Raw genomic sequence first — 23,084 nt, forward strand, 5'->3', positions numbered from 1 at the left:
TCAGGTGTGTATCTCTAATTACAAAAGGATAAAACAGCATAGAAGCATTTCTACTGCTTCATTGTCAATAAAATGGAAGAAGGCAAGTGGACAGAGTTTGACATTTTCAGCTTAAACTCACAATTTTTCATTAAGTACGTATTTGATGTATCCAGGAATCTGAACCTGTGTACAAAATATCAGTTGGCAGTGGTCTGTATAAGATTTTAGTGAAAATTTCTACACCATTAATATGAACACAGGATATAGGTGCACTGAATCTATGGACATTTGAACTGCTCCCATGAGGTTGCTAGTCTCTGAGAGGTAATCTAAGCCCTTTCAACATCTACTTCATTTCTTGGATGGCTGGGTATTTTTTCAAATGTTTTTATGTACAAAGCATTGTCACTGAACTTTGTTTCAAATCACTAAAAACAATAGAGAAGGTCCGCTTATTGATTACAAAATACCAAGCCCTATTTGCGGGCTTCAAATTACCAGTCTACCAAAACCAAGCTAGCCCTGTTTCAGTTTGTAGTCACAGACAATACAGCAATTTAATGCAGCGGAAATCCCGACCAAACTCAGAAGATGGTATTTCTGCCATAAGAGGTTATTCACCTCCTTTCCAAAGCAACTGGTTAATGTCGTTCCCAGAGAGTTGCCTACTTTGTCTCTGAAAAGCATATCGAAGTTTGTGTATACAGACTCATCTGAATCATTTGTATACAAAAATATACCACACAATTACTATATGCAGTTCACAACACTTTGTATTTACATCTATCCATGTATAATTTTGCAATTATGCTGCCGATAGACACAAAAGTCACATTAAATGGCTATCATTTTTAATGATACAGGCACAATGACAGCCCACCACTAAAACAAACAAACCTTAACACAGTGACTCTGGTCTTCACTGAATTGTCTCGTTGTCTAATTTTTTTTTACTAGAAAATCTGTTTTTCTCATATTAAATAGAGGAGTGTCAGAAACTGGACAAATAGTATGTGTAAAGGCGAGTGGGAACAGTGCATCTTATGTAAAGAAGCGGCACGAGGTTTAAAAAGTGTGCTAGAATTTCAGTAACTTGATTGTTTAGACTCAGGTGAGGGCACCAGCTCTCTGAGCCAAAAAAAAGGGGGGAAAAAAGAAAAAGAAAAAAGAAAGAAAGAAAGAAAGAAACATTAATCGTGTTGTACCTAAGCCAACCCACTAATCAGGAATACAAAATATGGTGCTGAGATATTGAGGCGCTATAGAAATGCCGCCGAATAGTGAACATGAAAGTAAACATTCCAAACTCCCTACCCTTCTCCCACCTAATCTGATGGAGCCACCAATGCTTTACACAACGGTAAGCGGAGCCGGCTCCCTCAGCTGTCTATCGCAGGCTTTTAAATGGACTTCTATTAAAAACTCAGTTGAAGTATCTCCTGGCATCAGCATGGCGTTTAGTTGCCTGCCGGCTGGCCCCAGTGGGTTCAGCCACCCTGCAGTCCCCCCTCCCCCCACTGTAATGGAAAGCACCACGTGATCACCCAGGTCCACCCCGGCTCTGTTTTCAAGGTCTTTCCTGAAAGTTGGCCACATAGATAACCTGGTTTCCATGCTATTTATTGCCTAGGAAGGAGGAAGGGTTGAGCCCAACCCCTCTGGGATGTGAACTTGTGGTTCCAAGGAGTCTAGGGAATCAAATCTGATGCTTTCAAGACTGAACCGCCCCATAGAGTGAATCCAACTGTTTTCTCTTAGGACCGAAAAAGGGACCTGCATGACAATAGCTCTTTCTTATTTGTTTCCCTCTGGAGAAAAAAAGAAAAAAGAAAAGAAAGCTTCCCGGTACTTTAGGACATACTTAACCCAAGGCTTTGCAAATAGTGACTTTTCTACATTAAGAATTAATTCTTTTTAATATTTTTATTAACTGAAACATCATTGCACCTGGGACCTCCATTTACTGGTGGTAAACCTGTTAACTTCAGAGACCCAATATCACCTCTTGCATCAAAATTGATTAGTCGGCAGGTTAGGGAAGATTATATGGTCAGGTCAACTGCTACCCTCCGAGCTACTGTTCTAAGCAAAGATAAAATTCAAATGATGTTTTTAAGAAAAATGATTGCTTTCTTTTATAAGATTGCATTAAAGATAACACCGTAATGATAACAGCACAGAAGTTTGGTCTCTTTGTACCTGCACTTAAAGTACTTGGGCACTCTCACTTTGCGTGGATTCTGGGCATAGCAATACTTGTGGCTTCATCTAGCTGAAGAACGATGTGCTAAGTAAGCAAGTCGTTATTTAAAAACAGTGGGGAAACTTCATTCCTCAGCTTTTAGAAACAAATCTTCATTTGGCCATGAGTTTTGGAAAAGACTTTGCATCTTCCAGTGTGGTGCAAGGAGGTGTATCTCTGGCCACCATATTCCTTACAAGTATTGAAAAACATGCTTTTACCTAATTGTAGTTACTGCAAAAACGTTTGCATCAGTTTCTCAATGTTCTGCCACTATTTGGAAGACTTGTCTGTGAAATCCAGCTCCTTAGACTTGCTCAGCTTTCATGTGATTAAAACATAGCACTCCCTGGAAAAGAATCGTGGGTCAACCTGGTGCAGGGGTCCGGTGATGGTTTAAAATTATTTAGAGAAACTCAGGTGTGCTGACACTATGCCATATGTGTGTTCCACATATGGAGAACACTTCCTCCTCATGCAAATGAGCTAAAAATTTAGGTCCTATTTCTGGTACTTTCAATAAAGTTCCCTTTTCCAGGATTATTTATCATGGTTAGTGGTTGCCATCAGTCATGAAAAGTTAACAAAGACCTATTGGGTTTATCTATAGGCAGCTAAACAAACATATCTCGCTCTTCTGTTATCTTCTTGTTAACAAAGCCCTATCAGAATGTTCTAACCATCAGCATTTACTGCAGAGGGGCCCTTTATCTGGGATGATATATAGAGAGCCCATCAATTAGTATGAGGGTTTGTAGATACCTGCCACGTATTCATGAGAGAGCTCCTCTCGTCTCTCTCCATCACAGACACGTCGCAGTGTGGTTTTCTGGGTGGTGTCACTGCTTACCTCCTGGACTGTGGTTTAGCTGTTGCAGTAGTTAAACTGTCAGAGTGTCTTTGGTCCAGGCAAAGCTGCGTCTCTGAAACAAAGCCAAGGACCAAGGCTGCTATCGTTAACACAAACAACTGCATAGACCAAGGTCCCGCACAGCAGAATCACAAAAACACATGGAGAAACATGAGCCTTGGTGTTGCCTTTGCCTAAGAATTTTGCAAAAATCAAAAGCAAGATCAACAACAACAAAAAAATACAATGTGATTACCCATTTATTTTATGCAACTGGAAGTATGAGGCAAACACTTTCGTTCTGGGTGTGTGGCTGAGGGAAAGGGGAGCTAGTTACCAGAATGGCATCCTGATTGTATGACTGATCCCCACTGCTTCTCTCTTTAAAGGCCATCCTGGTTCCCCATTGCCCATAGATCAAGCCCCTGAGCTTGACTTCCAAGGCTCCACACTATCATGTGTCCTGCCTCAAACCTCTCTCCCTTCTCACCATTCCGGGTACACCACATTTCTCATGGTTCATTGGACTCTACGTGGCCTTTCTCCAGCCCTGTGCCACTGAACTTACCTGGTCCTTCCTGGGACTCCCTTTGCCCTAGTTCTGCTCCTCGAGCCCTTGAACTTCCCCAATGAAGGCCATCCCAGGCATTCTGTCCTCTGCGCTCACCCACCATCATTGCCATGCTTTTAATAGAGTAGTTGGTGCATCTAAGATGATTTATTTGCTGTCTTTCTCCCCACTCCACCTATGGGCAGATAAAGTTTCCTACTTCGAAGTCTTAGAGCTCAGCAGGGTGCCCACTGGGGGACATAGTGTCAAAGGAAGAAGGGAATGCTGAATTAATATAAATGCTCATCCCTCTATTGCTGTTCTTCAGTGTATCCTGAGCTCTCCTGGAAGGAAAGCAGGAGGCCCACAGAGTGGTGATGAGAGCCACGCCAAGGTTCCCATCGGACTGACTGGGTCACCTGTTAAAAAGAGATAATCCTATCTTACAGGCTGTTCTGAGTGTTTAATGAACATTACCTTGTAACCTATGTGTTTATGATGGATGTGGTTACTGTTGTTATTTAATAATATTGTTATGGCCTTTGGTATAAGTACCCAAGCTTCCAGTTATCTGTTCAGACTTTTTCCTAGGACAGAATTTCCATCATTTTGGTTTCCCCTCAAAAAACTAAGTGGGATGATGAGTCAGGTGTCATGTGGTGCCTCAAAGCACATGACTACAGATTTAGCAGTAAAGATACCCTTCGGCCACAAGAGTACTTCCCTTAACCATTTTTACCTCCGCTGACCTATAGCTAGTCTCCAGCCTGACAGCATATATGGGCACACCCCTGACACCCCACAGATCTGTGGCCCTCCCCTAACACCCCCTCAAACACCAGGCTCCAACACTCAGAGACCCAGCTCTCCATCACCTTCCCCACCAGCAGAGTCCAATATGACTTTGCTGTGACCCTCCAAACCCTGGCAGGGTAGAGGCTCACACAGGAACTCAGCCTGCCTTCTCCTAGCCCCTCTTCCAGACCTCAACCTACACCACTAGGCACTTGGAGTTTCCTTTTAAAAAGCTGGGTCAGCTTCCCACACACCCCCCTCTTCTTCTAACCTCTTCTCAGGCCACTGCAGCCCGTCCCTTGCCCATGACCCCTCTCAGGGCCAGGGGCTGTAGATGCCAGCAAGAGCACCCTTGGGAAGGCCTTGCAGAAAGGTGAGCTGGTCTGAGGTTCCTTTCTCTAGATTATTTTCTTCCCTGACATTTGTAGTTGTGGGCAGGAGAGACCCAGAAAAAGCCAGCTGACTGCCTGGGGCAGGGGTTCCTTCCTTTCTCCCCAGGACCTCCCTTGCATTAGCGTCCCCACTGCACCTGGGTGGGGACCCTGTTAGAGGACCTGGGGGCCCACCACACCAGCTCTTCTGGAGCCTGCTCCCCAGCTCTATCTAGCCAGGGCATTCCCCACGGGGCAGGCGATGCTATCCTTCTGGTTGAGCAGAGCATCCCAGGCGCTCTATGGATAGGACCGGGCGGGGTCCGGGGATGTCACCGTGCAAAGGGCATTTCCTCTGGAAGACAATGCCGCCTGCGGGGTCGCAATAGGCAGTCAGGCAACCCCGGACTTCGGAAGGGAGGATGACCCCGGGAGGCCCTTAGGGCACACTCCAACTGCAGATGGCGGAGTCTGGCCCCCAACCCTCAGCCCACAGCAAGTCTGTCCCTGCCCATGGACATTCCCTTTCTGTGTCTGCGGAGCATGAGCCAGCTCTGCGGCCTGTTTCTGGCTGGTGGATGACTGCCACCGACCTCGATGGGGTGGCCGGGGAAGCGCTCCTCTAGGGTGCGCCCATCTGCGGGTGTGGCAGGCGCATCGCAGCGGAGGGTGCGGTAGCCTGGCGCTCCGGCTGCAGGGGCCACCTGTGCAGTCTTTGGGGCCCGGGCTGGAGGGGCCCAGGTCTTCCACGGTCAAGTTCACGGAGGCCGGGCAAGAGCTAGAGACTGTGGCCCTAGGGCCCCAGTGAGGCTATCATTCCCATAACAAAGACTGGGAGGGGTGACAGCGAAGGAAAAGAAGGAGACTCAAAAAGGAGGCCGGGAGGGGGAACTGGGAGAAGATGGAGAGAAATGGAGCCGTGGCCATCAAAGCCTTCCTAACTGCCGTTTGTTTCTGGCGGCCCCTGTAAGTCGGGAATACGAAAGCTTGCCCTATTGGCTTTAAGGTAGACCGTGGATCTGACCTTGACTGACCGCCCCACACTTCCCACCCACCAGCCCCCGGCCCAGGCTGCCGCAGAGAGAAGACTGGGGACCAGGTCCTCTCGATTCCGAGCGCCCCGACGTGCAGGCGGCCGGGCCAGGAACTCGCACCCGCAGAAGGCCCTTTCACTGGCCAAACCGGGCAAAGAAACCTAAGACCCACGCGCTCCTGTCAGGTGGCTTCTCCGGAACCAGGGCCGCCAGCGCGCCCGGGCAGCGCCCGCTCGACCCCGGGAGGGGCCTCCGCGGAGGCGCAGAGCCTGGGAGAAGGGACGGAGGAGAGAAGGAACGTTGCCTTTTCTCGAAGGCAGGACTTCGAGAAAGGAGACAAAGGGCAGCTTGTATACAGGAAGGTACGCAGAGAAGGAGCCTCCGTTAACCGAGGCTCCTCGGGAGGGGCGGTATGGCCTGAGAAGCCGGTTCCCGTCTCCATTTAGATGCTGCCACCGCTTCTTCTTATCCTCGTGGTCGCAGAGGTGGGGTCCAAGAAGACCCCAAGGGCAGATGGGCAAGTGGAGAGACCCCTGGCCGCTGCCAGCTGGCTGCGTGTTGGTGTGTAAAGGAGTGTGCATGGGGGGCCCGCGCCGTCCGGTGCAGTCACTGCCACACAGAGCGGGACAATGGCACCCCCTGGTACAACTGCAAACTAGTTTCTGTGTTGGGGGAAAAAAGAGAATAAAAGTTTAATAAACGTGTGCTGTGTTGTGAATGACTTTGTGACGACCTCTGCTGCAAATGGCCTATGCATGCGGAATAATGGTCTCCTTGCAGAGAGGGAAATAGCTTAGTGCTATCATCGTTGCCTCGGTAACCATCTGAGTCCCCATCTAGCAAGAGAGAAATGAGTTATGAAAAGGCTTGAGTGAAGAAGGGATTAACACATGATCCCAGGGACAGTATGTCAATCAAAATCAACTGAGAAATTACACTGCTCTATTTGAGAATTTCTCCGGAACCGAACGCTAGTGGAGTTGGGTGCGTATATTCCCTCTCTCTCTCTCTCTCTCCCCTCTCCTCTCTCTCTCTCTCTCTCTCTCTCTCTCTCTCTCTCTCTCTCCCTCTCTCCCTCTCTCTCGTGCATATATTCTCTCTCTCTCTCCCCCCCTCCTCTAATTTGAGAAAGAAAGGGGGAAGTAGCATCGTGATTCGTCTTCATGGCTATTATTGAGAAGTTACATGGAGGAGAGGGGAAGACGCGCTAAAAGGAGGGTTATTGAAGAAGACAGGGCCCCTGCCCACCCTAGGCATGCCCCGGGCACCTCGCTGTTGTGTCCCGCTTCTGTCCCCGAGCCAAGCAAGCCCTCCACGTCGCAGGCTCAGGGGCACTGGCTTGCGAGGCCGAGGCCTGGAACTCGGCCTTGACAGGACCCAGAACCGCACGGTAGACGGGATGATGGGGGCAGGGGAGGGAGCGTGCGGGGTCTGGGTCCCAGCCCTGAAGACTGAGCAGCTGCATTTGACGCCTCCGTCTTTTGCCGGGTGCCTACTGCTGAGACTCAGCTTTCGACTTAGGGTTCAAGGAAATAAATCGTTGAGTCTGGTGCACACTCCCCCCAAATCGGCTGTGAGACCCCGCTCCCTAGGAACACCGCTGAAATGCCCACGCACGCGCAGACGTCTCCACCTTCCCCCATCCTCCATCACCTCCAGCACAAAAACCCGGGTCTGAAAAATAAAGGAAAAAAAGAAAGAGACGACTCAAACAAGCATTCCTAACTCTTGTGGCACGTGGAGCAGCGGAACTACCGCTCTGGGTCCCAAGGCTGCGTCTGCGGGGACTTCCGCCCTGGCACTTGAGTTAGGAATTTAGAAAGAAACCCCACCCACCCCCTCTTCCTCCCAAGAAGTTCTTTTACAAACACTTCAGAAGCACAAGGCCGAGAAGAGAGCGCCCGAGGAACTTGGAGGGCCGGGGTATGGGAAGCTGGACTTCTCCAGAGAGTGCCTCCAGAATTGTGACTATTTTTTCTGGCTGTGGAGCTCTGGGGTTGGGAGGCCCTGGGCGCAGGAGCTGAGGAAGTTTATGGCTCTCTGTTCTGGACATCTGAATGGCCAGTACCTACGGGCCAGGCTGGGTGGGGGAGCGATCCCAGGGTCTCCAGGTTACTCTGCGCACTCCCTGTTAACTCCCTTGCGCCTCCAGCGTGCTCCATGACCTTGACCATTATCTCGTTCAACCCCCTCCATTGGCAGATGGGGAAACTGAGGCCTTGAAATAATACAATTACTAAAGGTACACATTGACAGGACTTGGATAAGAGACCAATTTCTTAACTTCACTTTAGAAAATTGGCCTCTTAAAAAAAAGTTTTCAGGAACTTTTCTCAAACAGAGAGTGCCTTACTTTGCCCTGTGAGGGCAAGGAAGAGTGTGAAGGCCCCTCAGCCCACATTAGTCTGGGTCCTTCCTTCCTTCCTTCCTTCCTTCCTTCCTTCCTTCCTTCCTTCCTTCCTTCCTTCCTTCCTTCCCTCCTTCCCTCCTTCCTTCACTCTTTCTCGGCCTGCCTCACCCCCGGGCGAGTCCCACACAAGTTTCAAGTCCTGAGCGCCCCGCACGGATAACTAAATCGCCTTGACCCTGGCGCTATTTGATATTTGCCTCCTTGACACTCATTTAGGAGCTCGCAGCAGCAACGCAGACATTGGACAAGTCCAGCCTGAAACTGAAGCCTTATGAAAGGGGGAGATGGGGAGAACCTGATAGCTGGAAACTCGTTTCTCCAAAGGCTTTCGGGACATTTTAGCCCGGCTCCAGGTCCGCGGAGCGCCAGGGCGCCGCCAGTGCGGGTGTAAACGTTAAATGTTAGCTATTTGTTCCAATGATTGGCATGAAAGTCGACTCTTTCTTGTCTTCTTTTTTTCCTCCTTCTCCCTCTTCCCTTTCCTTTCTCTCTCTGCCCCTCCGGATTCCCACAAATACTGATTCAACCAGTGGCTCCTCTAATCCGCCTTCCCTCCCACCCTGCAGCCACCCAAGTCAGAAAACTCACAGAACAATGACAACCCGGACGAAGCGGGGGCGGGGGGGGGGGGGCGGCCCTTTGCTGGTTCTGCTCAACTTCTGGATGAAACTCTGTTCCAAGCCACGAACTCCCGTCTCTTCTTTTTCCTAGTCCCTTATCTCTTTTTCCCTTTTCCCCTCTTTTTCTGATTTTCCTTTCTTTTTTGACGGAGAGTGCCTTTTATTTATTTATTTTTTTTAAACAGCGCTGGACAGAATGAGAAGTGTCGGTATCATATGAGAAATTCAGAACTGCTGTGCTCTCTATTAACGAGAGACAAACAGATGAGCAGATAAGCAAGTCGCCTGGTTTCAAAAGTTGCAGATTTTTGCCTGAGAGGAGCACCCAGCAGAGTGCCTCACTCCCAGCCCCAGCACTTAACGCTTCCCCAGAAGAAGAGGAAGGGCTGCACCCCTGGGGCTCGCTGTGCACCACATGCCCCCCCCCCCACCCATGGTGTGGTGTCAGTCCAAGTTCCGCAGCTCCACTCTTGAATTCTCTAGGTAATAATCCATTCTTTATTCCAGACTGTCCATTCTGAGAGGCTTGTCCCACCTCTCCCCACCCAACCCCACCATAATTCTCCATCTATTTTATCTGTTCTGTCACTAACTATACCTTATTCCAACGAAACCTTTCCAACTCTAATTAGTGAAGCTTCATTCTCCTCACTCTTTTCCCCAAACCCTCTCTCTTCCTTCCTCTCTCCTTTCTTAAAAAATGTTGGAGCCAAGAAGATAAGATATGCAATCCTCTATCGAGAATCCTGTAATATTAAAGATCAAACGTGGCATCAGTGGAAGACCAAACACAGAGAGAAACAAAAGGGGAAGGCTGGGAGATGCTCATCAGCTAATTACAGCTGCAAATATTATGCAAATTTATCTTGGCACAGAAATGGAGAAAGCGAGTTTAAGTGTGGAGATAATGCTGGAAAATTGAATGTTCATCTGGGCATGGGAAACGGCCCAGTAGGCTCCATTGGTCTGTTTCATCTAGGGAAGCACTGGTTTTATACTCCTATCAGATCATCTGCACTTCACTGGTTGGGACTGAGAAATTAATATTACTTATAATTGATACTTGAAATTCTTGGAGTGGTGTGTCCTAAAGAGAGGGAAGAGGGGTAAGGGGAGAAGAGGAGAAGAAGAGGGAGAGAAAGAGAAAAAAGAAGTCACACACTATTTAATACAAAATTAGAACTAGACCTCTGAAGTCCACAAAGGCCAAAGTGGACTGAAAAATAAAAGACAATGTCCCAGAAAATGAGGTCTCTTTTTCTCTCTGCAACCTAAAATTTGAAATATCTTTATTATCAAGATTCAAGCTTTTTAAATCTGTGATTATGTGGCTGCCCACTTTGCTTGAGGGCCTAGGACAGAGTCAGGAATTGAGATTTGAACTCTGGCTAGCTGGGAACCTCCGGTAACCTCAGCAGAGGAACCTGAGTGGTGGCGAGGGGTGATGACAGGGTCCTTTGGTAGATCTAAGCAGAGAGGGGAAGTAGACTTGGCTCCATAGAACCTCACCTCTGCTTCTGCCCCAGCGACACCCCCATTTCCTCCATCTTTACCAGCCAGTGTTGACCGTTCTTCAGTCTACTCTGGAACTCCTTGAAAAATTATATTCCAAGGAAACACACTCCAAGTCCCCACATTTCAGAAGTAAATGTTCTTAAGTGTAAAGGAGGAAGAAAAACAACTGGAACTACAGGGAACAGAAGAGAATTCTTAAAAAAAAAAAAGTCCTCCTATCTCACAGTAGAAAATCTACTGCAACTCAAAGAAATGTAGAGAATTTCAGATGAGCATTATTCAGGTGCAAACCATCCAATTACCAAGAAATTATGATCTGACGTCAGGAGGAACAATTGGAGAGCGAATATGTATGAACCTCCTCTCACTGGTTTGCATATTTGCAATGATTGTTTAATCCAAGCAAAGAGAAAGTAATCAACAGGCACAAAAAAACTTGAGCAAATTACCAGTGACTCCTGCCCCTTCTCCTTCGTGAAGCGGGGCAGTTGCTACTGTTGTTGGGGCGGGAAGGGGCAGACATTCTGGGGATAGCCTTGGACTGTGAAATCTGTCCTAAAAGAGGCACAGAGTAAAGCCTGTTGCATTTAGATGGCTTTTGTTCCTTTGGTGTTAGGGCAGAAGACAAAAGAAACAAAAATGCCAATTATTGTAATTAACCATTAAATGAGAGGTGTGTCCTCTCTAACTCCAAACTGGAGGGAAGCTGAGGAGGGTGGGTGGAGAGGGACCGTCTGGGAGAACAGGAGGACCCACCTACCACCCTGCTCTGGGAGAAAGGAGCCTGTGCACATTCTGCATGTGTTAACAGACAAAACCAGAAGAACACACACACACACACACACACACACACACACGTACTTTTAAGCTAGGAAACGGGAATTGATTTTTTTTGTTGTTGGTTTACTTGGAATGGGGCTGGAGTGGGCAGCGGTCAGGGTGGGAACTGTGTGGCCAGAAGATGGTGAGGGGAGAAGAAATCTCAGAAAAATTAACATTATTGGTATTTCTCTTTATAAAGATGCAAATGGCATTTTATCTTAACTTGGCTCTGTGCTGTAGTCAGTGTTTATGATTAATTATCTCCTTTTTCATAAAAATAAATCATCTTAAAAATTAGGATCTTGGTGCTGGGGAGAAACTAAGCACTGGTTTCAGGTCGATCTTGTTAATTTCAGCCTGAAATTGACACACTAATTAAAGAGCAGTGTGGTAAAGCAGGAGCGCAAGATTATACCCAGCTCTTTTTTAAAAAAAAAATCAGATCTACCTTATATTTTCCCAATTAAAAACTGCAAAAAGCAGTTTCGCTGCCCCAGGATAAAAAATAAGGGCCCCCTTTTCACAACGTCGGCCATCACTTTCTACCATCAGATTCATTGTGATGTATTAGATGCAATAAATTATCCCATGTAACAAAACATTGGGAGCTGAAAGGCAGATAATCTGGAAAGCAGAGATAAGGATTCATTATTCCAAATCATTATGAATCCAACGTTGCCTCTGACTTCTTTCTTAATCAGCTCCTCTGATCCTGGATATGTGAGCAGTACAGATAAGGAAAGAGTCGTTTATAATTCTCCACCTCGTCTAATATTTTAAAATAAAGTCAGAGGCAAGAAAACGCCATAAAACACTGGTGAGCAGGCAAGCGCCGAATGAAAAATCACTTCCATGTTATTATATCCACAGTAAGATTTAATTAAAATTCTCCACGTCCACGTGCTTTATTTTCAGATAGGATTTTTTCCCATCACGTAATAATTGATAGGAATTTGCAAACGGGGCTATTTATTTAGGGCGCCTGGGTGGAATAGGTCTGATTTTTTTTTTTTTAATTTCCAGTGACTGCTTTGTGAAACTTTCATTTGAGACGTCTATGGTTCCTCACCACCCAGGCTCCCACTGCCCAGCCTTCCACCCACCCCTCACCCCCCCAACCAACCTGCAGTTCTCTGTTGGGGAAACATAGGCAAAGTCAAACCTGAAAGTTGAGTTTAATAAAAATGTTTTGTTAGGAAAAAAAGAAAAATGAAAGAACTGGTTGTCCCCACCTCAGACACTAGTTATGCCCTCCAACCCCCCCCCCCTACTCCACACATTTGTAATAAATTAAATCTCAATGAGTGGGACTGAAAGATTAGAACTTTTAAGTTGAGACTAATATTGAGTGTGTGTTTTCCTCTGGCAGAGAGTGCACTTAAAAAAAATTAAACCAATCTAAGAGTACCTATAGAAAGGTAGAAAAATTGACAGGGGAGATGATGCTGAAGGCCAGTTGGCAGAAAGAAAAATAATACCTGCATTTTAGGGAAAAGAGAGGGAATGCCAGAAACCCAGAGGAATAAATATACAGTTCCTCCAACCCTGAGCAGAACAACTCTAAGTGACCACACATTCTTAGAAAGGTTGGAGATTCTGTCAGTGATTATTCCTTCCTGCAGGGTCTCCTTTTTCTTTATCCAACAGGTGAACTTCATATCTATGTGGCCATCGCGGAGATCTGGAACACAATGTTTCTATTATCTATTAGTCATTTACTGATCTATCTTCTACCTCCACACGCCGGGTGACTTCCCTTTATACTTAAAATCCAATCAAGTGCCTTAGCTTGTAGGATTGTGGCCCAACTCCCCACAGGGTTTAAAGCAGTGACTGCTGGTGCCAATTAGGCCAGCACGGTTACTTCCAGAACGAACCCCCAAACCAAGTTCTGTCTTGAGGCCCAGGAGCCTCAGAACATTTCTCTACCTGGTTCAGCCTCTGCACCCAAGCCCAGGAAGGATGACCGCCTGCCCAGGGTGAAGAGCTTAAAAGGCCAGAAGTAGGAAGTGTGGGCAGGGGTCCCAACTACAGGTGAGAAGCACCTGGTGTGTCTGTCTGTCTTTGTGTGGCAGACAGCTGGGTCCCAGCCTCCTTTAGTGCACCTAACAAGGACTCCTTACTGGGAAGATACCCTGGGAGTCCTGAAATGTTGGGAATGAAGCCGCCTCGTCCCCTCTGACTGGTTGGGATAGGGCAGGCTCTGAGCGTCTGGGATCTGTTGCCCTCAGCGTTTAACACAGACATTAGCCCCAGAATAACTGACTGAGGGCCGTGTTGCTCACTCTCACGCACAAGCACAGGACACGCACAGAGACCTGAACCAGGAATCAGCGAGTCAGAGTAAGAGCTTTTAAAATTCAGAACGTGACGTGTAGCTTCATTAAAGCAACGTCTTCACGGTGTGTGGGGGTCTGATGTCCACCAATGGGGAATAAATCTTCAGTGGTCTGACTAAACAACCAGAGCCTTTACTTTGTTTATTTCCAGGGATAACTTCTCTCCTTTCTTCTTCCCACCTCTTCCCCACCATCACATCTCCCCCAACCCTCTTGGAATAATTCTCTCTTGTACCCTTAATTAGCAGCAATGTCCACCTCTAAGTTCATCAAGACAAAAAGTGCTCAGCTGGCTTTTTCACTCTGAATCTTACCCCTGTAGAACCATGAAATTGAAAATTAGTTATATTTTAATTAGGTCCTTTTTTTTTTTTTTTTAAGGCCAGTCTCTTTGGCCTTTCGATTCCTCAAATGAAGCCTGCCTTTGCTACAGGTAGAATTAGGGTGGTGGGAGAGCACGTGTACGTAATTGCATTTCTCAGTTCCTCACCAAAGGGTCACTTTAGACCTGGAGACAAGCAAGTGCCCGCATCAGCAGAAAAGCAAAGAGGAGACCTGCCGCCGGGTCCGCGGGGGCCCGCGGGAGCCCGCAGAGGTGGCGGGCAGGCGCGTGTGGACAGGGTGGCAAGGGGCTGGGTGCACGGGATGGCAGAGAGGGCCTGGAGAAGCGGGATCCCGAGCTAGCCTTGGGTTCCCGGGGCTGCGGGACGGGGTCCTCAGTCTAAGGCACCGAACCAGGGCTTTCCAGTGGGAAGCGAACGTATTGCAGGGGAGGAAGAAAACAGGAGGGAGCGGAAGATCGGGATCATCAATCCTGGCCAGAGGCGGGGAGGGGACCTTAGAGAAAGGCACAAAGGGCTCCAAGGGCTTGGTGGACGGCACGCTAGGTGGGGTACAGCTAACACTCAGGCCGAAGAGACAGCTGTCGTCTGGGTGACGGATGACCCCTCCTGGGCCCGGCCGTCCTATCGCCCACGAGGCTGCGCTCGAGGAGAAGCGAGGGGGTCTCAGAACCGTAAAGGGCTCCAGAGTCCCCGCCACGCTTATCCGGCCGCTGGTCTCAGCCCGACCCTTCACCGCCTCCCCGGCACAGCCCACGCAGCCCCCTGCGGGGCGCCAGGCCAACAGGTCGGGTGAAAGCTGTCCCGAGAGTGACCTTCCCCGCCCGAGTCCTCGGAACACGCAGACCTGCCCACCCCGCGCCCTGGCGCCAGAGAACTTGGCTCTGCCACTTGGTGGCGGAATCAGGGCGCGAGAGGGCAGGAGGGCGGAGGAACCGCTGAGCTGGGGAAGGAGGTGGGCTTCAGGGCTCCCTCAATGGCGGGGAGCCCCTGCTCCTCTACCCGACAGGTTCGCAAATGAGAGAAGCCCCTCTATCGCCACTCGGTTTAAACCCAGAACCTCTAAGTTCCGTGGGAGCGGAGGGCACAAACGGGGGGTGGCGTGTCTGAGTCGAGGGGCTTTGGGCGGCTGGAGGCCTCGGCCGCATCCTGGTAGCTCCCTCCCGCCCGGAACGGTCGCGGGCATCCCTCTGTACCTGCTCTCCAGACACCTCGCTCCGCCGGCAGGTTTACTGTCACGCCGCATTCCTTGACGCTCCCCAACTGTCCCTCCTCGGGTTGCCGCCCCACCTCTGCCCACGGCTCTGACCTTGCTGACCAATGGCCTCGGTCTCCCTGCAACCAAGCAGGCCCCACGGAACACTCTGCACCATTAAGCGGGGCAACTCCTTCCTACCGAACTGGTTTCAGCACAAGAAACTTCTTGACTTCCAGGCCTGGCAGTGGACACTTTTTGTTTTATTTCTCCCCAAAGATTTATTTATTTTTAAAGTCAGTCTCCATACTCTTATTGTATAAATATTTTGAAGGCAAAACTCTACCTGTCAAAACAAATGGACCCTGACCTTTCTACCCAAATGTTTATGGAGTTTCATTTTACCCTTGCAGAAATTTATTCAGGACGGACTCCTCCGTGGGTTATTTTGATCTCCCACTAGCAAAAGTAGGTATGGTACCGGAGAGCGGGCTTTGAAGGGGAGGGCTGGAGTTTGCTGGGTTGGGTGAGTAGATACATAGGACCATTTTTCCTAGACATTTTATCTTCAGAGCAACCTCTGCTTCTCTGTCCCTTATCTCACTCTCCTAAAAGTCTCTATGAGAACCCTTAGTTGTGACCCCCTATAGTGCCCCTCCCCAAACCTCTACTCAGTATGTACATGGGTACCTCAGCCTCTAACTGTTTCCATGCCCATCGTGAGGAGGGCCAAAGAGTAGCAAGAGGCCCAGAGCCCAGTCACCCAGCATCCTGCTTTTCCTAACTTTTACTGGCCAGTGGTGGATGAAGACCGATGTAGCTGGAGAATGCCAGCATTTCTGAGGTGTTAGCAGAAACAGGAGGAACAGTCGGAAGGAGAAGAAAAGCCCTGTGGGGCACAAGACCTGCTAATTGTGGCCACCAGTTGTATCTCTACAGACTCCCAATGGGTTCCCATTTCTCAAAAAAATGGGAGGAAAACTCCAAGAAAGCTTTTATATCTACATAGGTATGACCCAGTCAACACTACGGCTGACATTTACAGTGTTAATTCCAACCCTGCCAAAGAAAGTGGGCTTTGTAGTCACCAGGGGCTGGTTACGTTTGAGGCAATCTTTCCCCATCCCCCCAACTCTGCTAGCTTTGTCCACCCTTTATGTGCAGTCTTCGTGTTTGCCAAAGGAGCGGGGGGATCCATTCCCCACTCAGTCTTCTGCCCTCCCTCCCTTTCCCCCTTTGCAACCCGGAAGAGCTCCGCTCTGTACAGTGAGCAGGAGAAGGCGGAGGGAGGGGGTTCCTGGGAAGGATGCACATCACCCAGGTTTTACTTCTTGCTGGAAGCCTGTGTGAGATGCTGTAAGCAGCTGGGGCAGTGAGAACCGCAGCAGCGACAACAGTGGCCAAATCTGCCTGTCATTTCTGCCTTCAGATCTCCGGCAAGTCAGGAAAAAAATAAAAAACAGCTGACCGGCAGGAGCGACTTACCCAGGTCAGTGAATAGCTCTCTCTTCTCTCTCTAACTCTGTACTCGCTTTCCCTGATCCACGTGGAGAGAATGAAAAGGAGGTCTTGACTCCAAAGGGACAGCTGTCTCTGGAAGAAAGTGAACTAGACCTCAGTCCTATTGTTCTTTCTGGTCACTGGAAATCTTGGGCTTTCTGCAATGACCTTGGGCAAGCGTGGTGTGTGTATGTGTGTATGTCCTTGTTTGGAGAAAAGAGCTAGTAGAACAAGGCATATGAAGAAAAATTAAACAGAAAAATAGGAGATGGCAGAAGTGCTTGGGAAGGGCTGGACACACATTTTCCACTTCAGGCGGGCAGAGGATTGGGGAAAAGAACCCATTTGCAAAGCAGCAGTTCAGCCTTCTTTCGAAGGTGGCTGCAGGGTCCCAGTGTCAATTTCATGTTTATTTTCCTGTACTTACAAGTGTATGTTTAGGCTCATTGTCTCCGCATATAATTAAAGAAGCAGCTGTGTGCTGTGAGATAAAAGTTGGAGCCCAGATGTTTGGGCATCCAACATCCTCCGGGGGAGCCGGTGGCTTGGAGGTGCCTCTGCTTCCAGGAGCACCCTGAGGCGAGTAAGAAAACCGCTGCCTCAGAGAGAAGGTGTCTAGGGTTGTGGGGAGCAGGAGGGGCAGAGGACACAAGAATTCTACTTTCTCCTGGGACATTAGACCAACATACCTCCAAGAAGCCACTCCATCCGAGGGTCCAAACCAAGACAGATTATGTTAAAATGCAAGGGAGTTGAGTGGATCTACGCAGGAGAGTTGCTTTTATATACCTTTGCCTCCTCTCAGATATGTCAGGGTGCTGAGAAAACTGACTTGGGGTGATTCTGTTTATGGCTCAGGGTGGAAACAACTCCAACCAGCAGGATCTCCCCTCGGTTTGGTTCCCGTGTTTCCTAGTTCTTTTCTCCTCCCCTATCAGCCACATTCAGCAGGGACCCCTGGGTTGTGGATGGGAGATTATGAAATTTAAAGGGACAATCGAGTAGCATTTGCAGAACTTCTATCCTTTAGCAGCTGTGGCAGAAAAGGTGTGAGTGGGGGGTGAGGGGGGAGCTGTCGGTCTTGTGACAGGCTTGGGGCAGAGTCCCACCGAGGCCAGTAGAGTAGACCCAGATGTTTGATGCTTGCAGGGCCCAAATGGCTGTTTGTGGGAGGGAGCTTACCATTAAACCTTTTAAATGATTGTGTGATTCTGAGGAAAGGAATTGCTTTCTGCCCATTTGAATCCCGGGCAGGGTATGATATATCCAGGTCAGACTGACCAAGATCAAGGTGAGTTTTGGGTCCCATTATCGATTCCTGCATGGGACCAAGCAGGAAGCTCAGCTTCCAGCTTCCAGCCAGTTGCCCTGCAAAGCCTAAGGTTCCTACTTGAGGAGCCAGCTGGATTCTGAGGATACCGGTGAGTGGCACTGGGCACACAAACCCAGGCACCCACACCTGCGGGCCCACCCTCCATTCTACACAAGAGCTCTTTGCCAGCCGTGGGGATTCAGAGACGGGTCGGTCTGTCCAATAAAAGAAAATGCAGAGACAGTGGAAGCTGCATGTTCTTTTATTTGGTATTTCCACCCTGTTTTCCAGACAATATCAGAGGTGGGGGTAAGATGGGGTGCAGCGAAGGGATGGGTGCTGCTGAGCACTCTGGTGGAGCTTCTTTGTTGGACTGCCCAGCAATCCAGGGCCACACAGAAAGTGTGGGGAATGGCAAGTACTAGGAACCCCGCGGCTGAGAACCCATCTTTCCGAGGTTAAGGCAATTTGTGGCTGGGAACTGTGGGAGGCGGCGGAGTATTAAGGATCCTGACAAGGTGTGTGAGGGCAGAAGCCGAAAGACCCAGCGTTCTCTAGCCCCGGTTGTTCTAACGCTTCTGGGCTGCACGGAGGCCCATTTTCATTCTCTGCCTCTGAGCCTTTTCACACATCAACGTGCATTCTTTTCATGGTGTCTTTGTGTGCTGACCAAATATTCCTGATCACCTGTTTTTCTCAATGGTTGGAGTAACCAGAGAGAGGTTTAGCAAAACCGGAGATTGGGCGAAGGCAGCCCCCAAGCTGGAATCGGAGCCCCCTTTGCTTCTGGCCGCTGGACAGAGGGGCTAGAGGTGGCGGCGGTAGGTGCGACCGGCTGTTGGAAGGACGAGAAAGAAAAACTCACAAGACGAAGGCGCTCGAGCAAGTCTCCCTGGGTGTCTGTCGCTGCGGATCCGCAGGCACGCGTGTGTGGTTGCTGTTTTGTTTTATGTAACAAATTGCTTGGGGTCCACGAGGTGGCAGGCAGCAGAGAGCCCAGCGCCAGCGGGGGGCCTGGCGGGGAGCGGTGGCCGGCAGGGCGCATCTGTCAGGGAGGGAACGGCGAGGGTCGCACGCAGGACGGCGTCTTTCCACCTGAGCCAGACGGATTCACATGTTACCCTGAGGTCTCCGGCGTGTCCAAAGGAAGATACGAGTAACTCGTACTTTTGGAAAACTGCCTTAACCGTGCCCTGATCTGAAGGAAATTACCCTTCCCCATCTTGCCTTGCACCGTTGTGAGCTCCCCTCTCCTTTGCCCACTGTCGATTGTCCAGCAGCAGTCGTACCCCGGTTTTCTGGCTAACCTGGAGAAGTAAAACACACGATAGCCCCAAGATAAGGCCCTCCTTTTCCTGAAATGCCAAATGGAAGTGGCCAAAGGAGAGTCGGCCGGAGGCGAGCGCTCCGCGCTCGGGGCTGAAGCTGGGGCCGGAGCCAGGGCAAGGGCTGGCCAGGGGCTCTGGACGCGGTGGCGGTGAGGTGGTGGGAGCCCAGCCCGCAGGCCAGAAGGCCAGGGGGAGCGAAGCAGGTACCCACCTACATCTTTCACGGTCTGAAAAACGTCGGGGCCTGGAGTTCTCACGGGTGATTCCCGCGTACGGACCACTTCCTTGGGAGTCCCGGCTGCTTCACCGGCGTGGCCTGAGGACACCCTAAGAGAAAAGCCTGGGTCTAGAGGCCCGAGCCCCTCCCTAAGAGCCAGCTGGGGGCCGAATCCCTGGTTTGTGGCCCCGGAGGCACCGCCAGAGCCCGCTGTGGCACCTCTACCCTTTCCTTTTCTCTGGGGCTCTCACCTGCCCCCCAAATCGCCCAGGCCTGGAGGGAGCGACAGGAAGGGCGCCGTCTTCCAGGGTGACTCGCACTCCTTTCCACTCACCCTCAAGGGGAAATCTTCCTCTCCTACCTAACCCCGGGGCTCCCCGCGTAGCCAGCCCCCGCCCCCCACCTGTGCATTGTCAAACTCAAAACAGAAATCCCCTGCTCTCTCCCTCCCTCCTCCCCCTTTCCGCTATACCCCTACCTGCCCCATTTTTATCTCGCTACAATCAGGGTTTTTCTCAACTCGGGAGAAGTGGGTAACGGCCGAGGGAGGGCAAGGATCCCTCGAAGCTGGAGGGCCGGGTCAGGCGGTGAGGGCGGAGTAGGGCGGGGTGGGGGGTAATCTCAGAGCGCATCTCCTCTTTCTTTGACGCGCCACATTCTTGCCTCTCCTCTAGACCTGGGCGGGTTTCCTTCCAAATTTTAAGCGGTGATAGATGAATAAGAAAAAAAAAAAAAAAAAAAAAAAAGTCCAACCACACGCACCCCCAAAGCGATGGTTCATCTCCCAGGGCAGGTGGACCCTAGGCCTGACCGTGGGCGGGCGCGCGCGGACCTCTTGGCCTGACTCCCCACGGGTTTCCCCTTTGACGTTTCCAGCTCCAGCGTCTTCCCTTCACCAGTGAGTTTTGGGGTCCCCTTTTCTCTGCGTTCCTTCAGGTCCCCTGCTCGCTGTTTCGTTTGAAGAGAGCAACCAGCACTGCCCCAACTGTCTGCTTCCTTCCCATTGCCTTTTGATTTCACTACCCGGTCTGCGTTTCAGCTCATGCGGGGAAGAGAAAAGGGCTGGGAGGGAAGTGCAGATGTAACATGTGTTTAACCTGCGCCAGAGCGGGCTCCGCAGTCGTTTCGCCAGCCCGGCGGTGGTGCCCGGGGCCGTGTCCCCCGAGTAACCCTCCGGTCCAGCAGCCCGCGAGCTGTTTGTACAGCTTTACCTGTGCTATTCTCGTATCCAGTAAAAATCCTCGCCCGGCCGCGGTAACCTAATACTAGGGCCGAGGCAGAGGAGGGGGAATGGGGTTGGCTGAGTGGAGAGGGAGGTGTGTACGCGCTCCAGAGGGGGGTTCTCTGCTTTGTTCCTCCTCCCCATGGGGAAGAAAATTGGGACGCGGTTCGCGTGATCGAGGTGGGGGGCCTACAGCTAAGGAGGGAGAAGGCCGACTTCCACGTCCCTGTCTTCTCTGCTTTCTCCCTCTAAGAGGCATTGGCGACCCGCGCGTGGCCGCCCACGCGTGCTGCCAGTAGGCGCGGTGGTCCCCTGGGCCCCCGTGGGGCTAGTGAGTCCCAGCAAGGGTTTCCCGGGTCTAGGACCAGGACCTGGTCTCTCTGTGCTTTACCTTGCCACATTAGAGTTCCCACACCTCAGACAAAACCCGCAAGTAAGCAGATCTTTCCTTCCAGGCCAGGCTCCTCTTCCTGAGCTCCCAGGTCTCGCAGCCGCCAGCGACGGGAATCGAATTAAACGCCTCTTGGCGGTTATTGTCTTTAGCTAATTGCTCCAACAATGACCACTATTAAAGTGGAGACACCCAATCAAATGTCCCGCGGGGCTGCGCGAGGCTCCCCGCGACGCGCTAGCCGCCGGCCTGGGGCTTGCAGACCGCCGGGTGCCAAACTGGCTGGTGCGGACCGCCGGTCTCTGCACCTCTGGCCTCGCCTTCCTCCCCAGACTCACACCGACTGAGGCCCGTTCACACCATTTTTATTGACCGATCGATGCCAAAGAAGATTGATCGAGCTGGAAGGAGAAGTGATTTCTCCCCCGCAGCACCGGCTCGCCAGGGCCTCCGGCCCGCGCTCCAATTTCTGTCTTTCGCTATTGCCCTGCGCCCTCCCCACCCCCTCCCCTGTCTGGTCTCGCAGGTTCCCGGCTTCATTTCTGTCTTTAACTGTGAGGCCGCGTCCGCCCAGGCCGGCGCCGTGGCTCGGGGGGAGGGACGCGGCGGCGCGGCCGGCTCCGCTTCTTTCTCCCCCTGCAAATATTTGCAGCCTTGCTGGAAATCCGACTATTTCGCGCGCGCTCCGCTAGCAAAGTCCTTAAGTAAACACGCTCAAATGACCGCCCCAGGCGGCCCGAGGCACGCTCACTCCCCCCGCTCAGGATTAGTAACTTTACGACTTCGACCCGGAGGCTTGGCTTTTCTGGTTACCCTCCGCCCGCAGCGCGCGGGCGCCGGGGTCCGAAGCTCCCCGGACCACGGCCCCGCGGAGCTCGCCTGAAGCGCGGGTCCCTAGGCTCGGGTCGGCGACGCTGGCTGCGTGGATCTGCGATCCTTGAGTCCCGAGACCCCAGGGGTGAGCCTGGGGGGATACACTGCTTCCCTCTGCGCCGCGGGCTTCGGTTCCTTTGCGAGACCGCGTTTCCCACTCCCATCCGGACAGAGTCTCTGCGCTCCAGGGAGGACAGGTGGGTGGGACCCGTACGGGGGCAAGTGTTGTGGCGGGGCTGGGGGGGTGGGGGGTGGGTGCCAGCTTGGCTGAACCAAGGAGAGAAAGTAAGGCTCCATTTCTTACCCTTTCCCCAAGAGGGCACACACACCTCGCTCAACTTGACGCCTAAAGCAGCCGCCTCGAGGCCTGGGGTTGCATATCGGCCAAACTGGCTCCTTCCGCCCCACGCACGAATTCGGCTCCAGGGGTTGAGGGTGGGGGTAGGTGGGCGGTGGCTGCGCTGTGGTCTGCTCGGCTCCGGGATGCTTGCCCCCAGGGTCCCAGGCTTCCAGGCCATTCCTCTGTCCCTTACCCTGCCTGGTAAGAGAGGCCTCTCGCCCTACAGGAGCCAGGGGCGACAGCATCCTCCTCATCGCTTTCTTCTCCTCCCCAGCCGTTCCGGGGGGGGAGAGGGAACTGGAAGACCAGACCCGGGCCGGGGTGTCCCGGGAGGAGGCTGTCAGGTCTGCAGTAGAGCGCTGAGCGTCTCCGCAGGAGGCCTGGATCTGCTTTACAGGCTACAGCAGCGGGGGAATCTGGACCACCTTTCCCCTCTTCCCTTCCCCCGGCCTCGAGCCCCCTCCCCTCCCCTCTCCCGCCCTCTCCCGGAGGAGGAAGCCCGGCCAGCATTTGCCAGCGAGGCGGGTCAAGCCGGCGCCTGGCCTAGCCTAGACCCCCGCAGCCCGGCTCTCTGCCTCAGGCCACGCGCCGCAGCCTCTCTCCGGCCGCACTCCCTTCCCCCTTTCTTCCTCGTGGGTCCCGAGGCCGACCTCGGCCCTCCCTTCCCAGCACCCCTCCCCACTGCTTTTCCCTCCTCCCCTGCTCTGTGCTCCCGGCTCTGGGGCTGGCCCCGTGACGTCAAACACAGTGTGGCGTCGGCGAGACTGGCCGGCGCGGGCCATCAAAAGAGCAACGTCCTCTTTCCCAATTACCCACTGTCAGTCCGGGAACAGGG

General features: G+C 51.5%; 1 protein-coding gene across 1 annotated transcript in view; it reads left to right on the plus strand.

Annotated features, from left to right (window-relative positions):
- Positions 1-16,372: 16,372 nt before the first annotated feature.
- The window catches only part of GATA3 (GATA binding protein 3), a 28,951-nt gene continuing 22,239 nt past the window's right edge, over positions 16,373-23,084 (plus strand). Inside the window, exon 1 of the mRNA XM_036024585.1 lies at positions 16,373-16,555. The gene's annotated coding sequence lies outside the window, so the exon portion shown is untranslated. The remainder of the gene's footprint in view (positions 16,556-23,084) is intronic.

The sequence above is a fragment of the Phyllostomus discolor genome, chromosome 1 (genome assembly GCF_004126475.2).
Source record: "Phyllostomus discolor isolate MPI-MPIP mPhyDis1 chromosome 1, mPhyDis1.pri.v3, whole genome shotgun sequence".
NCBI classification, from domain to species: Eukaryota; Metazoa; Chordata; class Mammalia; order Chiroptera; family Phyllostomidae; genus Phyllostomus; species Phyllostomus discolor.